Source organism: Chiloscyllium punctatum, chromosome 8 (genome assembly GCF_047496795.1).
Source record: "Chiloscyllium punctatum isolate Juve2018m chromosome 8, sChiPun1.3, whole genome shotgun sequence".
NCBI lineage: Eukaryota > Metazoa > Chordata > Chondrichthyes > Orectolobiformes > Hemiscylliidae > Chiloscyllium > Chiloscyllium punctatum.
Genome location: NC_092746.1, coordinates 124,689,416 through 124,706,786, shown reverse-complemented (window position 1 = coordinate 124,706,786; position 17,371 = coordinate 124,689,416). Strand labels below are relative to the sequence as shown.

The window sequence follows — 17,371 nt, the reverse complement described above, 5'->3', positions numbered from 1 at the left end:
ATTCTTACACACTTGATGCAACTGCAACATTGTGAACAAGCAACTAAAATTTATTAAGCACAGTACAGTACAAGTTTTCTGGAGGAACCTTTAACACACCTCACAGAGCTTACGGGGTTGAGGCAAAAGCTCTCACTGAACAAAGGAAACAGTCTTTTATTTATACAAAACTCTCAACACCACAGGTAGTATTGCCCACAAGACATCCCCTCAGCCATCCCCTCAGTCACATTCCACTCAAGATACAATGCAATGACCATCCCACCTCCAGAAACAATGAAATGCAAGTCATCCCTTAATGGTGAATCAGTTGCAAATTGTTTTTTGTAACTATAGAGGAGTAGTTAAATCCCAACTGTAATGTTTTATTGATTTCTGGATGAAAATGTAAATCATCCCTGAATGGCAAGGAAATGGCTGTGTAAACCTCCCACATATAAAGGCACGTCACCTTACCCCCGGGGCACTCAATTTATTGCGGGTCAGTAAAGCAAGTTAACTCTTTAATATCTCACCTACTCATTTTGTTCCGGCATACAGCTTTTAGATTTTCCAGTAGCCTTCCCTCCTCTAAATAATTGCATTTCTCCATTGAAAAGCCCATCTTCAGTACCCACTTGTACCAGTTTTCACTTGCAACCAATATTGACTAGGTATGATCCCCTTATGTGAAACATTTGGGTACAAGGGGTACTGGCCCCTTGTTTTCAATAATTCTTTTCAGAATCTACAAAATAGTAACAGACAGCAAGCAAATCTTGAATACAGTGTCTAAAAGTGGTTTCCTCACTGTACAATTATTTTTGTTTTAAAAGTAACCAGCCTTCCCGGGGGTCCTCAAAAAAAGAATGAAACTTGTTTCTGATGGCCTCACCTCAGTCAGATATACAGCATGGAAACAGACCCTTCAGTCCAAGCCAACCAGATATCCCGACCCAATCTAGTCCCACCTGCCAGCACCCAGCCCGTATCCCTCCAAACCCTTCCTATTCTTATACCCACACAGATGCCTTTTAAAGTGTTGCAACTGTACCATCTTTAGACTTGCTGAAATTCCTTCTGAAATTTCAGTATTAAATGAAGCCTTTCTGCCTCAGTGCATTAACTCAAAAGACATTGTAGCAGTTTCAACAGCTGGGAGATAATCACTTACCCTCCCAAAAAAAAACTGATATGGATTATATCTGCCAATGATAGAGGCATGTTTATGGCACAGAAAATGGTCTGCCCTCAGCTTATGGTTTTTGACTAGTATAAAAACAAAATCACATAACTACTCAGATGTACAACACAAAACCTTATCCCATTTTCCCAGCAAATTTTTTTTAGATGAGGTGGAGAAGAGGAGAAAGAAAAAGGGCAGGAGTGAGCCAAAAGCAACTCATCCACTTGATAGTACTGTGACAGATTTCAACATTAAAATACTTAGGAACTGTGCATAATGGAGAAATTAAAAGCTCAGTTTCACTGAATGTTGGCATTCATGTATAATTTGATACATAAAAAGAAGCATGCACTATTACATACAGTACAATTAGCTTGCATTTAAAACTTTGCAATTTTAATAACCAGCATTGCCACAATATTTATTCAAGTATGGAGAAAATGGTGGTGTACCAATAGTGTCATTGCACTGGTAACTCAAAACTCCAGGTTATTGCTATGGTACTGAACAACACTAATAACCACCACGTAAGCAGGTGACTATTCGAAAACAAATCCATCGACTTCACTGTTGCATTTTGAGGAAGGAAGTTTGCCTGCTCTAGTCTACATGTGACTCCAGATCTACAGCAACATGGCTGCCTTTTTAACTGCTATCTATGTTGCACTCATCAGCATGATCAAAGCCCCGAGACCAGTGCGCACCACAGGTGCTGGGTGCACTATCAGCCCAGGCAGTGTTATTTTAGTTTACTAGCTTTGTTTCAGTCTGTAAACAACTTATTCAATCACGTTTGATTTTAACACATTGCCTCAGGTGAGACTGTTTCACTTATTATTTTGGACTTCCAGAAGAATCAAAAGGAGCGTCATTTTGTTTTAATGCCTTCAGATCCTTATCTTGGAAGAGTTTGATGGGGATGGTGTCAAAGGAACTTTGATTTTCATAAGGGACCCAGGAAGATGGTAGGGGGAAGAGGAGAACATGGAGAAGCACATTAGATCCCCTCCCCAACCACATCTGGGAGATCTTTTCTGCTGGCATAACACATTTCCAATATTACAGCTGTTCAGTACCCATGGGCAGTACTTCTGAACCCCATAATGATTTTAATTGTTTCATTGAGATAGAATCACTAAAAACATTTTCTCATGACGCCAATGCTTCTTTGGCAAAGAAGCATGTTCATCTGATTCTCATGTTTGCCTACCAAAAATAAGATTCCCTTGTAATGCTGACAAATCCCTCATGATTCGGAGCACCTCTATCAAATCTACAGTTAAGCTACCTTTCTAAAAGGAAAACAACCCTCCAATCTATCCTTATAGCTAAAGTTTCTAACCTCTTCAACCATTCTCATGAAAGACTATAAAATGTTACCCAGTTTGAAAAAAAGATTATTGCATCATTAAGTCTTGATAGCCATGTTGCCGCTCTTCCTTTCATTCTATCAACTCAAAACTTCACTGACCAGCCAGTTACATAGCAGTTGGTTAACTGCCTTTTCAAAATCCAAACTATTACAATCATACTATCTTCCATTAGATTAGATTCCCTACAGTGTGAACAGGTCATTTAGCCCAATTCGTCAACACAGACTCTCCAAAGAGTAACCCATCCAGACCCATTCCCATACATTTAGCCCCGCCTAATACACTCACACTCTGGGCAATTTAGCACAGCTAATTCATCTGATCAGCACTTCTTTGGATTGTGGGAGGAAATCCACACAGACACGGGAAGAATGTGCAAACTTCCCAGATAGTGGCCAGAGGCAGGAAGTGAACCCAGGTCCCTGGTGCTGTGAAACAGCAATGCTAACCACTGAGCCACCATAAAGGAGATTCAAAGCAGTTCAATATGATTTGCCCAACTAACTTAAAATTTATTCTGGATTAGTGGTGGTGGAAGAGCACAGCAGTTCAGGCAGCATCCAAGGAGCTTCGAAATCGACGTTTCTGGCAAAAGCCCTTCCTGATGAAGGGCTTTTGCCAACGTCGATTTCGAAGCTCCTTGGATGCTGCCTGAACTGCTGTGCTCTTCCACCACCACTAATCCAGAATCTGGTTTCCAGCATCTGCAGTCATTGTTTTTACCTCCTAACTTAAAATTTAGTCCTGAAAAAAAGTTTTAAAGGCCACTCCAACAAAGATTAACTGACTGCTTTGCAGCTGCTGGCTTTATCATGGCACTATTTTATTGAAATATACACAGCTACAGTCATACAGCATAGAAACAGATCCTTCAGCCCAACTCATCCATGCTGACCAGATATCCTAAATTACTTTAGCCCCATTTGCCAAAGGAAGTGGAGGAAGCTGGTACAATTACAACATTTATAAAGCATCTGGAGGGTGTATGCACAGGAAAGGTTTAGAGGGATACAAGTGCAGGAGGTTGAAAGGTGACCTGATAGAAGCTTATAAAATAATGAAAAGGTACAGATTTTAAAAATACATCAGGGCAATTTCTTTTTAAAAAAAATGAAGGCTGTTTGCATGTGAAATGAAGTTCCTGAGGAAGTGGTGGGTGTGGGCACAATGTTTAGAAGACATTTACTTAGATATATGAATAGGAAAGATGTGGAGGAACATGTGCCAGAAGCAGGTGGGTGGGACCACTTTAGTTTGGGTTTATGTTCAGCATGGACTGGTTAGACCAAAGGGTCTGTTTCCATGCTATATGACTGTGACTCTAAAAAGGTTGGTGGAATGAGATTACCTAGATTGGGATATCTGGTCAGTGTGGACCATTTGGACCAATGGGTCTGTTTCTTGCTGTAAGCCTCTGACAATTAGCTCTTCCAAAATGAATCACCTCCCATTTGTCCAGATTAAATTCCATCTGCCATCCAAGTGTCTAGCCTACCTATAATTCTGCTGTATCCTCTGGAAATCCTCACTGTCCACTGATCCCCAAATCTTGTTCACAAAATTTACTGATCAGATCACCTGCCTTGTTGGGAGAAATGACGACTGCAGATGCTGAAAAAAAAAGCACAGGTCACGCAACAGAGGAGGAGAATTGACCTTTCAGGTAAAAGCCCTTCAGAAATTGCTGAAGGGCTTACACCTGAAATATAGCTTCTCCTGCTCCTCAGGTGCTGTCTGACCTACTGTGCCTTTCCAGCATCACACTTGCCATCTCCATTGTAACAGAAACGATTTGAAACAAACAGTGGGCACCACTGATCCCTGCGATCATGAGATCTCCAGTTAGAAAAATACCCTTTCACCACAGTCTTAGACTGTATGACCCGTGGATCTAATAGTGATTCATCTTCTATGAACCTCAGGAACCTTGTCAAAGTACTTGCTAAAAAGTTCTTGCTAAAAAGTTCATGTAGACAATACTCAGCCCTGTTGTATCATCTTTGTGACTTGCTCAAAAAACTCTTGAACCACAACTCTCCCACACAAAGTCTATATTTTTTCATTCCAGGCACATCAAGCAGAGTGGGGGTGGGGGCCAACTAAACGAGACGGCAACAAAATATGTAACATTGCTAAACTGCTTTGTGTAGTGACTTACATAATGCATTTCACAGCAAGCTTCCATAACAAAATGCCCAATCACAAAAGCTTGGTCAAAGTGATTTTCTTAAAAAAAAATCACTGTGGGAGAACAACTTCATTTGTTTTGTTACCCATCCTCAGTAAACTAATAGGCAATACATTCAACCACATTGCAGCACATCTGGTGTCACCAATAGGCCAGCCCAGGTAAGGATGGCAGGTTTTCTTCCATGAGAGATATTAAAAGAAAAGCCCATCTGATTCATTTTAAAAAGTATAATACAGCAGACTACCTTTTCTAATTATTATTAAACTCAATTTCACCATCTGCTGTGGTAGGATTCTAACCCATGAGTACAAGACCATTTTTTAAAAAATGAACAGGAAGAGGCTATTTGGCCGTTCAAGCCTATTCTACTACCCATTGAGGTCATGGCTGATTTTTTGCCTAATTCCACATTGTTACCTTTAACCCATATTCCTTTTGCTTAAAAATGTTTCAGATGAAAACTCCTGTTCTTGCATCAATTCTCATTTGTGGGAGAGCATTCTAAACAACCTGTGTAGATGCGCTTCCTAATATCTCCAGTGGTCTGGCCCCAATTTTCAGACTATGCCCCCTAGTTCAAGAATCCCTCATGGAAACAGTTTCTTTCTTTATCTACCCTGTCTTTTCCTGTAATATCTTTAAGGCTTGGATCAATCACCCCTTGACCTTCAAAATTCTAGACAAAACAGACCCAATTTATTTAATCTTTCCTCATAACTCAAGTCTAGGACATCATTTGTCTATAGGCCAATATATCCTTTGTAAGATGTGCACTGCCCAAAGTACTCCAATGGAATCTAACCAGGACCTTGTATAGCGCAGCACAAATTCTGCATCCTTGTACTCCAGTCTAAACATAAAGGCTAGCATTCCATTAGCTTTCTTGATATTTTCTACATCTCTTCATCACATTTTCAACACCTATGCATTTGAACACAAGTCTCTTTGGATCCAATGTAGTTGACTTCATATGGTCCAGAAAGTTCCTTGAAGTATTCTTTTTTGGTCCAAAGTGGGCAACCTTGCACTTGTTCATGTTGAACTTCGGCCACAGTTTTGCCCAGTCTCTTAGCACTGAATTACAAAGATTGCAAAGGGAAGCGTTTCTACTGGGATCTAATCCAATGGAATGAATGGTGCATTAAATAAAAAAGTAGCTAGAATTATTAAAATACATAAGACAAAGCACTGTTTAGGTGGCCACCATCTAGAGTCATAGAGATGTACAGCATGGAAACAGACCCTTGGGTCCAACCAGTCCATGCCAACCAGATATCCCAACACAATCTAGTTCCACCTGCCAGCACCCAGCCCATATCCCTCCAAACCCTGCCTATTCATATACCCATCCAAATGCCTCTTAAATGTTGCAATTGTACCAGCCTACACCACTTCCTCTGGCAGATCATTCCATACACATACCACCCTCTGCGTGAAAAAAATTGCCCCTCAGGTCTCATATCTTTCCACTCTCACCCTAAATCTATGCCCTCTAGTTCTGGACTCCCCAACCCCAGGGAAAAGACTTTGCCTATTTATCCTATCCATACCCCTCAATTTGGTAAACTTCTATAAGGTCACCCCTCAGCCTCCGACGCTCCAGGGAAAACAGCCTCAGCCTGTTCAGCCTCTCCCTGTAGCTCAGATCCTCCAACCCTGGCAACATCCTTGTAAATCTTTTCTGAACCCTTTCAAGTTTCACAACATTGTTCCGATAGGAAGGAGACCAGAATTGCACACAATATCCCAACAGTGGCCTAACCAATGTCCTGTACAGCTGCAACATGACCTCTCAACTCCTGTACTCAATACTCTGACCAATAAAGGAAAGCATACTAAACACCTTCTTCACTATCCTATCTACCTGCGACTCCACTTTCAAGGAGCTATGAACAAGCACTCCAAGGTCTCTGTTCAGCAACACTCCCTCGGACCTTACCATTAAGTGTATAAGTCCTGCTAAGATTTGCTTTCCCAAAATGCAGCACCTCGCATTTATCTGAATTACCATCAGCCCATCTGGTCCAGATCTGTTGTAATCTGAGGTAACCCTCTTCACTGTCCATTACACCTCCAATTTTGGTGTCATCTGCAAACTTACTAACTGTACCTCTTATGCTCGCATCCAAATCATTTGTGTAATGACAAAAAGGAGAGGACCCAGCACCGATCTTTGTGGCACTCCACTGGTCACAGGCTTCTAGTCTGAAAAACAACCCTCCACCACCACCCTCTGTCTTCTACCTTTGAGCCAGTTCTGTATCCAAATGGCTAGTTCTCCCTGCATTCCATGAGATCTAACCTTACTAGTCAGTCTCCCATGGGGAATCTTGTCGAATGCCTTACTGAAGTGCATATAGATCACATCTACTGCTCTGCCCTCAATCATATTTGTTACTTCTTCAAAATATTCACGTTTGAGAGACATGATTTCCCACGCACAAAGCCATGTTGACGATCCCTAATCAGTCCTTGCCTTTCCAAATACAGGTACATCCTGTCCCTCAGGATTCCCTCCAACAACTTGCCCACTACCAAGGTCAGGTTCACCGGTCTATAGTTCCCTGGCTTGTCCTTAACACCCTTCTTAAACAGTGGTACCACATTTGCCAACCTAGAGTCTTCCGGCACCTCAAATATAATATGATACAAATATCTCAGCAAGAGGCTCAGCAATCACTTCTCTAGCTTCCCACAGAGTTCTCAGGTACACCTGATCAGGTCCTGGGGATTTATCCATATTTAACTGTTTCAAGACATCCAGCACTTCCTCCTCTGTAATATGGACATTTTGCAAGATGTCACCATCTATTTCCCTACAGTCTATATCTTCCATATCCTTTTCCACAGTAAATACTGATGCAAAATATTCATTTAGTATCTCCCCTATTTTCTGTGGCTCCACATAAAGGCCGCCTTGCTGATCTTTGAGGAGCCCCATTCTCTCTAGTTATCCTTTTGTCCTTAATATATTTGTAAAAACCCTTTGGATTCTCCTTAATTCTATTTGCCAAAGCTATCTCATGTCCCCATTTTGCCCTCCTGATTTCCCTCTTAAGTATACTCCTACTTCCTTTATACTCTTCTAAGGATTCACTCGATCTATCCTGTCTATACCTGACATATGCTTCCTTCTTTTTCTTAACCAAACCCTCAATTTCTTTAGTCATCCAGCATTCCCTATACCTACCAGCCTTCCCTTTCACCCTGACAGGAATATACTTTCTCTGGATTCTTGTTGTGATCTCATTTCTGAAGGATTTCCATTTTCCAGCCATCCCTTTACCTGCGAACATCTGCCTCCAAATCAGCTTTTGAAAGTTCTTGCCTAATACCGTCAGAATTGGCCTTTCTCCAATTTAGAACTTCAACTTTTAGATCTGGTCTACCATTTTCCATCATTATTTTAAATCTAATAGAATTATGGTCATTGGCCCCAAAGTGCTCCTCCACTGACACCTCAGTCACCTGCCTTGCCTTATTTCCCAAGAGTAGATCAAGTTTTGCACCTTCTCTAGTAGGTACATCCATATAGTGAATCAGAAAATTTTGTACACACAAATTCCTCTTCATCTAAACCTTTAACACTATGGCAGCCCCAGTTGATGTTTGGAAAGTTAAAATCCCCTACCATAACCACCCTATCATTCTTACAGATAGCTGAGATCTCCTTACAAGTTTGTTTCTCAATTTCCCTCTGATTATTGGAGGGTCTATAATACAATCCCAATAGGGTGATCATCCCTTTCTTATTTCTCAGTTCCACCCAAATAACTTCTCTGGATGTATTTCCTGGAATATCCTCCCTCAGCACAGCTGTAATGCTATCCCTTATCAAAAATGTAGTTCTGATCTTTTATTTAGATAAATCATTAAAAGCAAGAGGGCTTTATCGTTTCACCAAGATTATTCTGAAGGGAAACTATATTGAGGATTTTTTAAGTGTAAAAAAAGTGGACTTACAGAATAGATATAATAGTTGATTATGAAGGACACTAGTGTGTAAAACTGCATTTCAAGTTAAAAGTTGCAAAGTGAGGGAAGAGATTTGAACTAATGTTTCTAAGCATAAGACTTCTTACAATAGCAGTTTATTGTAATAAAGCACGAAAATAAATTGTCCCAATGCACACAAAATTACCTCAAACCAAATTGGTAATCTGCAAAGCAGTCAGTAAATGCATCACTAATTTACAAATAACCACTTAAACACTTAAGCAATTTGCAAATTACTACATTTAAAGTGTAAGTACCACTGTCACACAGGATATTGATTTACAATTTAAGGAGTGGCAAAATTTGGCTTTGACCAACAGTTTCAATTTGACCCAGCCATTGTTTCTCTTCGTAAATGCTTGGCTTCTAGTCAGTCATAAAAAATTCTACCCACAACCCTTTAAACAGTGTCAAATGAACAGCTCAAATATACAAGCAATAGAATGCTTTTAATCAGATGACAATGGCGCATGCACGACCCGTCAGCAAGACTACTTGATGTTACTGTACAGAACTGAACTGCATGTGATAATGTATGCACACATTTTTAACAGTATATTTTTTGAAATAAAAAATCCAATGAACTGCAAATAATTTACACCATTAAAAAGTCACAGCTTCATTACATTGGCATTCAAACGCAAGCTGACACCATTTTAAGGAAAAGGCAAGGGTTTTTGTACTGACAAAAAAAGACATCAAAATAATTTTCATGAAATGGGCAGCCTACTAACATAGGCTAACATTCACGAACAAGTGCTTGGAGGAAGGCAGCAAACCATGGGGAGATGAAACCCAGCTCAGAAAACACCTGGGATAGCGATACAGAACCCAACAACAGTTTGGGGGGCGGGGGGAAAGAATGTAACATCAGTAAATAGAGTAAGAGAGTCATAGAGATGTACAGCACAGAAACAGAACATTCAGTCCAACCCATCCAAGCCAACCAGATATCCCAACCCAATCTAGTCCCACCTGCCAGCGCCTGGCCCATATCCCTCCAAACCCTTCCTATTCATATACACATCCAAATGCCTCTTAAATGTTGCAATTGTACCAGCCTCCACCACAACCTCTGGCAGCTCATTCCATACATGTACCACCCTCTGCGTGAAAAAGTTGCCCCTTAGGACCCTTTCATATCTTTGCCCTTTCACCCTAAACCTATGCCCTCTAGTTCTGGACTCCCCGACACCAGGGAGAAGAATTTGACTATTTACCCTATCCATGCTTCTCATGACCTTTATAGAGGTGTACAAAAGTTATCTCAGCCTCCGACGCTCCAGGTAAAACAGCCCCAGCCTGTTCAGCCTCACCCTATAGCTCAAATGCTCCAACCCTGGCAACATCCTTGTAAATCTTTTCTGAACCCTTTCAAGTTTCACAACATCATTCCGATGGGAAGGAGACCAGAATTGCATGCAATATTCCAACAGTGGCCTAACCAATGTCCTGTACAGCCACAACATGACCTCCCAACTACAGCCACAACATGACCTCCCAAATCCTGTATACAATACTCGGACCAATAAAGGAAAGCATAACAAACACCTTCTTCACTATCCTATCTACCTGCAAATCCACTTTCAAGGAGCTATGAACCTGCACTCCAAGGTCTCTTTGGACATCAACACTCCCCAAGCCCTTACCATTAAGTGTATAAGTCCCGCTAAGATTTGCTGTCCCAAAATGCAGCACCTTGCATTTACCAGAATTAAACTCCATCTGCCACTTCTCAGCCCATTGGCCCATCTGGTCAAGATCCTAGCAGTTCAGGCAGCATCCATGGAGCTTCGAAATCGACGTTTCGGGCAAAAGCCCTTCATCAGGAATAAAAGCAGTTAGCCTCAAGCGTGGAGAGATAAGCTAGAAGGGTGGGGGTGGGAAGAAAGTAGCAGAGTTGGAGGGGGAATTGAAATGTTGGGCCACGGGGAGGTGTGGTTGATTGGTGCGGGGGTCCCAGAGATGTTCCCTAAAGCACTCAGTCTCCCCAATGTAGACGAGACCGCAGTGGCCCAACATTTCAACTCCCCCTCCCACTCTGCCGAGGACATAGAGGCCCTGGGCCTCCTTCACCGCCGCTCCCTCACCACCATACGCCTGGAGGAAGAACGCCTCATCTTCCGCCGCGCAACACTTCACCCCCAGGGCATCAATGTGGACTTCAACAGTTTCCTCATTTCCCCTTCCTCCACCTCACCCTAGTTCTAAACTTCCAGCTCAGTACTGTCCCCATGACTTGTCCGGACTTGTCCTACCTATCTCCTTTTCCACCTATCCACTCCACCCTCTCCTCCCTGACCTGACCTATCACCTTCATCCCCTCCCCCACTCACCCATTGTACTCTATGCTACTTTCTCCCCACCCCCACCCTCCTCTAGCTTATCTCTCCACGCTTCAGGCTCACTGCCTTTATTCCTGAAGGGCTTTTGCCCGAAACGTCGATTTCGAAGCTCCTTGGATGCTGCCTGAACTGCTGTGCTCTTCTAGCACCACTAATCCAGAACCTGGTTTCCAGCATCTGCAGTCATTGTTTTTACCTGGTCAAGATCCTGTTGTAATCCGAGGCAACCATCTTCACTGTCCACTACACATCCAATTTTGGTGTAATCTGCAAACTTACTAACTGCACCTCTTATGCACGCATCCAAATCATTTATGTAAATGTCAAATAGGAGAGGACCCAGCACCAATCCTTGCGGCACTCCACTGGCCTCACATTACACAGACAGGCAAGGGAGTATATAATGTCAGCAGTTGAGTCGAGACTCGCACGGTGGGATGGGGGGAGACAACTATGGACAATTTAGCTTGGCCAATTCACCTGACCAGCACATCTTGGAATGTGGGAAGAAACCCCACACAGACACATGGAGAACATGCAAACTCCACTCAGTCACCTGGAGCCGGAATCAACCTGGGACCCTTCTGTGAGGCAGCAGTGCTAACCACTGAGCCACAGTGCCACCCTCCACCACTTGGTGGTGTGGGGAGGGGAAAAAGGAGGAAAATGTAATGTCAGTAGTTGAGTCAAGACAGACACACTGTTGGGGAGGGAAAGGATGTAATGTAAGTCATTGAGTCGAGACACGCTGTCTCACACAGTCGGAGTTAGGATTGGGCGCTGGGATTGGTGTTGAGGTTAGGGTTGGGATCAGGATGAGAGGTGGGTTGGGATTGGGGTCAGGGAGGGAGGCAGCTGGGCTTCAGGGTTGGGATTGGGGTCAGGGTTGGAGGCAGCTGGGGTTCAGAGCTGGGATTGGGGTTGGGGCGAGAGGCAGCTGGGGTTCAGGGCTGGGGATTGTGATTGGGGACAGGGTCAGGGGTGGGGGCAGTGGAACAGGAATGGGGACAGGGACAGGGTCAGGGTCAGGGTGGAGTTCAGGGCCTGGGGGACAGGGTCAGGGGTGAGGGAGGGGGACAGGGTCAGGGGGGGCAGGGTCCAGGGTCAAGGACAGGGGGTGGGTGGTGGTGTTCGGGTAGAGGGAACAAGGTCAGGGTGAGGGTGAGGGTGGGGTTCAGGGCTGGGGGACGGGGTCAGGGTGAGGGTGAGGGTGAGGGTGAGGGTGAGGGTGGGGGTGGGGGTGGGGGTGGGGGTGGGGGTGGGGGTGGGGGTGGGGGTCGGGGTCGGGGTGGGGGTCCAGGATCAGGGACAGGTGCTTGGGGACGGGGGGACAGGGAGCGGCTGACGAGCAGAAGCCCGCAGCTCCTCCATCTTGCTCCATGTCCACAGGGTGGACACTACACCCAACTGCTCCTTCATCATCCCCTTCCCCACCGCCTCTGACGCACCAAAAAATTCCCACACGGACAGGAGAAACCCAACATTCCTGTCCCGTTACTGAGACAAAAACAAAACCCAACAACCGACGGATCCGCGCGCAGAGATTTGTTTTCTTCTCAGTCTCCCTCCTTTTTCCGCGGCGATGACGGCGGCTTTCCATCTCGGAACCGAACCCCCCCCCGGTTCGGTTTTAAAAGCGGCCTCTCCGCTCAGGCCCCATTTCCACCCCCGTCATTATGGAAATATTTGATTTTTTTCCTCAAAACCCATCCCGGTGGGGACACAGGTTCGAGAGCCACCCCCCGGTGAGAGTGTGGCCGCTGTCACTCACCGCCGCTTGTTGTTTTTTTCTCTCTCTCTCTCTCTCCGGTAACGATAATCCCGGAGATGATGGACGGGTCCCTCTTCCCCGCAGCTGCTGCCTCCCGAGGGTTTTTATCCCCTCACGGAGAGAATGGTTGTGCTGACTGCCGTTAATTTGCCTTGTCTGCACCCTCCCTTCCCCCGGTGGAGCGGGTTATCGCCGTTCCCCCCTCCTCCTCCTCCTCCTCCTCCTCCTCCTCAGCGCAGGTGTCACTCCGCCGCTCGAAGCCGCTTCACTGACGGCCGGCGCGGTCACGCGCCTAGAGAGAGAGAGAGAGGGAGAGAGCGCGCGCGCCATTCACCGCCGGGGAGGATGGGGGGGGAATTGAGGGGGATGGGGGGGGGGAATTGAGGGGGATGGGGGGGGGGAATTGAGGGGGATGGGGGGGGGGAATTGAGGGGGATGGGAGGGGGATATGGGGGGATGATGGGGATGTGGGGGGATGGGAGGGGATGTGGGGGGATGGGGATGGGGGGATGAGAGGGGGGATGGGGATGAGAGGGGGGATGAGAGGGGGGATGGGGATGAGAGGGGGGATGAGAGGGGGGATGGGGATGAGAGGGGGGATGGGGATGGGGATAGGGGGGATGGGGATGGGGATGGGGGGATGGGGATGGGGGGATGGGATGGGGATGGGGGGATGGGGGGATGGGATGGGGATGGGGGGATGGGGGGATGGGATGGGGATGGGGGGATGGGGATGGGGGGATGGGGATGGGGGGATGGGGATGGGGGGATGGGGGGATGGGGATGGGGGGATGGGGATGGGGGGATGGGGGGATGGGATGGGGATGGGGGGATGGGGATGGGGGGATGGGGATGGGGGGGATGGGGATGGGGGGATGGGGGGATGGGGATGGGGGGATGGGAGGGGAAATGGGCATGGGGGGGGAATGGGGATGGGGGGGATGAGGATGTGGGGGGGATGGGAATGGGAGGGGGATATATGGGGATGGGAGGGGGATATATGGGGATGGGAGGGGGATATGGGGGGGTGGGTGGGGGGAGGGGGATATGGGGGGGTGGGTGGGGGGATGATGGGGATGGGAGGGGGGATAGGGATGAGGATGTGGGGGGGGGGGGGGGGGGGGGGGGGGGGGGGGGGGGGGGGGGGGGGGGGGGGGGGGGGGGGGGTGGGGGGGGGGGGGGGGGGGGGGGGGAGGGGGGGGGGGGGGGGGAGGGGGGGAGTTGGGGGATGGGGATGAGAGGGGGGATGGGGATGGGAGGGGGGGATGGGATGGGGATGGGAGGGGGAGATGGGATGGGGATGGGAGGGGGAGATGGGATGGGGATGGGAGGGGAATGGGCATGGGGGGGGAATGGGGATGGGGGGGTGGAATGGGGATGGGGGGGGAATGGGGATTGGGGGGGGGGGGGAATGGGGATGGGGGGGGAATGGGGATTGGGGGGGGGGAATGGGGATGGGGGGGGGAATGGGGATGGGGGGGGGGAATGGGGATGGGGGGATGGGGATGGGGGGGGATGGGGGATTGGGGATGGGGGGGGATTGGGGATGGGGGGGATGGGGGATGGGGGGGGGATGGGGGATGGGGGGGGATGGGGGATGGGGGGGTGGATGGGGATGGGGGGGTGATGGGGGATGGGGGGGGATGGGGATGGGGGGGGAATGGGGATTGGGGGGGGGGAATGGGGTTTGGGGGGGGAATGGGGATGGGGGGGGATGGGGATGGGGGGGGGGAATGGGGATGGGGGGGGGATGGGGATGGGGATGGGGGGGATGGGGATGGGGGGGAATGGGGATGGGGGGTTGGGGATGGGGGGGAATGGGGATGGGGGGATGGGGTGGGGGGGAATGGGGTGGGGGGGGGATGGGGATGGGGTTGGGGGATGGGGTGGGGGATGGGGATGGGGGGATGGGGATGGGGTGGGGGGGTTTGGGGTGGGGTGGGGGGGGGTGGATGGGGGTGGGGGAGTTGGGATGGGGATGGGGGGGGATTGGGATGGGGGGGGGATGGGGTGGGGGGGGGATGGGGATGGGGGGGTGGATGGGGTGGGGGGGATTGGGGATTGGGGGGGGGTTGGGGGTTGGGGGGGAGTGGGGTTGGGGGGGGGGGTTGGGGGATGGGGGGGATGGGGTGGGGGGGGGGATGGGGTTTGGGGGGGGTTGGGGGTGGGGGGGGTTGGGGTTGGGGTGGGGGGGGGTTGGGGTTGGGGTGGGGGGGGATGGGGGTGGGGTGGGGGGGGTGGGGGGGTGGTTGGGGTTGGGGGGGTGGGATGGGGTGGGGGGGGGGTTGGGGATGGGGGGGGTTGGGGTGGGGGGGGGTTGGGGTTGGGGGGGGGTTGGGGTTGGGGGGGGGATGGGGGTTGGGGGGGGTTGGGGATGGGGTGGGGGGGATGGGGGTTGGGGGGGGTGGGGTTGGGGGGGGTTGGGGATGGGGGGGGGGTTGGGGATGGGGGGGATGGGGGATGGGGGGGTTGGGGGTGGGGGGGATGGGGATGGGGGGGGATGGGGGTGGGGGGGATGGGGGTGGGGGGAATGGGGATGGGGGGAATGGGGATGGGGGGGATGGGGATGGGGGATGGGGTGGGGGGGGAATGGGGATGGGGGGGGGAATGGGGTGGGGTGGGGGGTTGGGGTGGGGATGGGGTTGGGGGGGAATGGGGGATGGGGTGGGGGGGGGGATGGGGATGGGGGGGTGGTTGGGGGTGGGGGGGGGGGATGGGGATGGGGTGGGGGGGGGATGGGGATGGGGGGGGTGGAATGGGGATGGGGGGGGGGATGGGGGATGGGGGGGTGGATGGGGATGGGGGGGGGATGGGGATGGGGGGGGGAATGGGGATGGGGGGGGGAATGGGGTGGGGGGGGAATGGGGATGGGGGGGGAATGGGGATGGGGGGGGTATGGGGATGGGGGGGTGGATGGGGATGGGGGGGGGATGGGGATGGGGGGGATGGGGATGGGGGGGGGAATGGGGGTGGGGGGGTTGGATGGGGATGGGGGGGGAGGATGGGGATGGGGGGGGAATGGGGATGGGGGGGATGGGTGGGGGGGGAATGGGGATGGGGGGGGGATGGGGTGGGGGGGGATGGGGGTGGGGGGGGAATGGGGTGGGGTGGGGGGATGGGGGAGGGGTGGGGGGATGGGGGTGGGGTGGGGGTTGGGGGGGAGGGTGGGGGTTGGGTGGGGTGGGGGGATGGGGGGGGATGGGTGGGGTGGGGGATGGGGGGGATGGGGGGGTGGGGGTGGGGGGGGGGAATGGGGTGGGGGGGGGGGGGGGATGGGGTGGGGGTGGGGGGGGGGGGGATGGGGATTGGGGGTGGGGGGATGGGGTTGGGGGGGATGGGATGGGGTGGGGGGGGGGTGGGGTGGGGGGTGGGGGGGATGGGGTGGGGGATGGGGGGTGGGTGGGGTGATGGGGTTGGGGGGGTTGGGAGTGGGGAATGGGGGGATGGGGGGGTGGGAGATGGGTATGGGGATGGGCAGATGGATGGGTGGGGGGATGGGGATGGGTGGGTGGGGGGATGGGGGATGGTGGATGGGTGGGGGTGGGGTGATGGGATGGGGGGGGGGATGGATGGGTGGGGGGGATGGGGGGATGGATGGGTGGGGGGATGGGATGGGTGGGGGTGGGGATGGGGGCGATGGATGGGTGGGGGGATGGGCGATGGATGGGTGGGGGGATGGGGCGATGGATGGGGGGGGGATGGGGATGGGGGGATAGATGGGAGGGGGGGATGGGGGGGTTGGGAGTGGCTGATTGGGATGTGGGAGATGGATATGGGGATGGTGCGGATGGATGGGTGGGGGGATGGGGGGATGGATGGGTGGGGGGATGGGGCGATGGATGGGTGGGGGATGGGGATGCGGGGATGGGGATGGATGGGTTGGGGAATGGGGGATGGATGGGGGGATGGGAGGGGAGATGGGGGTGGATAGGGGGATGGGGAGGAATGGAGGGGGATGGGGCTGGGAGGGGGGATGGGAGGGGGGGATGGGAATGGGGTGGGATGGGAGGGGGAATGGGGATGGGAGGGGATGGGGGTTGGGGATGGGAGGGGATGGGGGGATGGTAGGGGGGATGGGGATGGGAGGGGGGATGGGAGGGGGGGATGGGGATTATGGAGATGGGGGGATGGGAGGGGGAGGGGGAGGGGGAAGGGGATGGGGGGATGGAGGGGGGATGGGGGGGATGAGGATGGGGATGGGAGGGTTGATGGGGGGTGGGGATTGGGGGGATGGAAAGGGAGGGATGGGAGGGGAATGGGGAGAGGGGAATGGGGGGATGGGAGGGGAGATCGGGGGGATGGGGAGGGGGATGGGGGGGATGGGGATGGGAGGGGGGATGGGGATTAGGGGGATAGATGGGAGGGGGGATGATGCAATGGGAGAAGGGAGGGGATGAGGAAGGGAGGTGGATGGGTAGGGGATGAGGAAGGGTGGGGGATGGGGAAGGGACGGGGGATGGGATGGGGATAGGGGAGGGGAGGGGAGGGGGATGGGAAGGGAGGGGGATGGAATGGGGATGGGATGGGGAT

At 51.1% G+C, this 17,371-nt stretch overlaps 1 protein-coding gene across 1 annotated transcript in view; it reads right to left on the bottom strand.

Annotated features, from left to right (window-relative positions):
• Positions 1–13,054, bottom strand: part of grinaa (glutamate receptor, ionotropic, N-methyl D-aspartate-associated protein 1a (glutamate binding)) — an 89,783-nt gene extending 76,729 nt beyond the window's left edge. Inside the window, exon 1 of the mRNA XM_072576424.1 lies at positions 12,842–13,054. The gene's annotated coding sequence lies outside the window, so the exon portion shown is untranslated. The remainder of the gene's footprint in view (positions 1–12,841) is intronic.
• Positions 13,055–17,371: the final 4,317 nt, after the last annotated feature.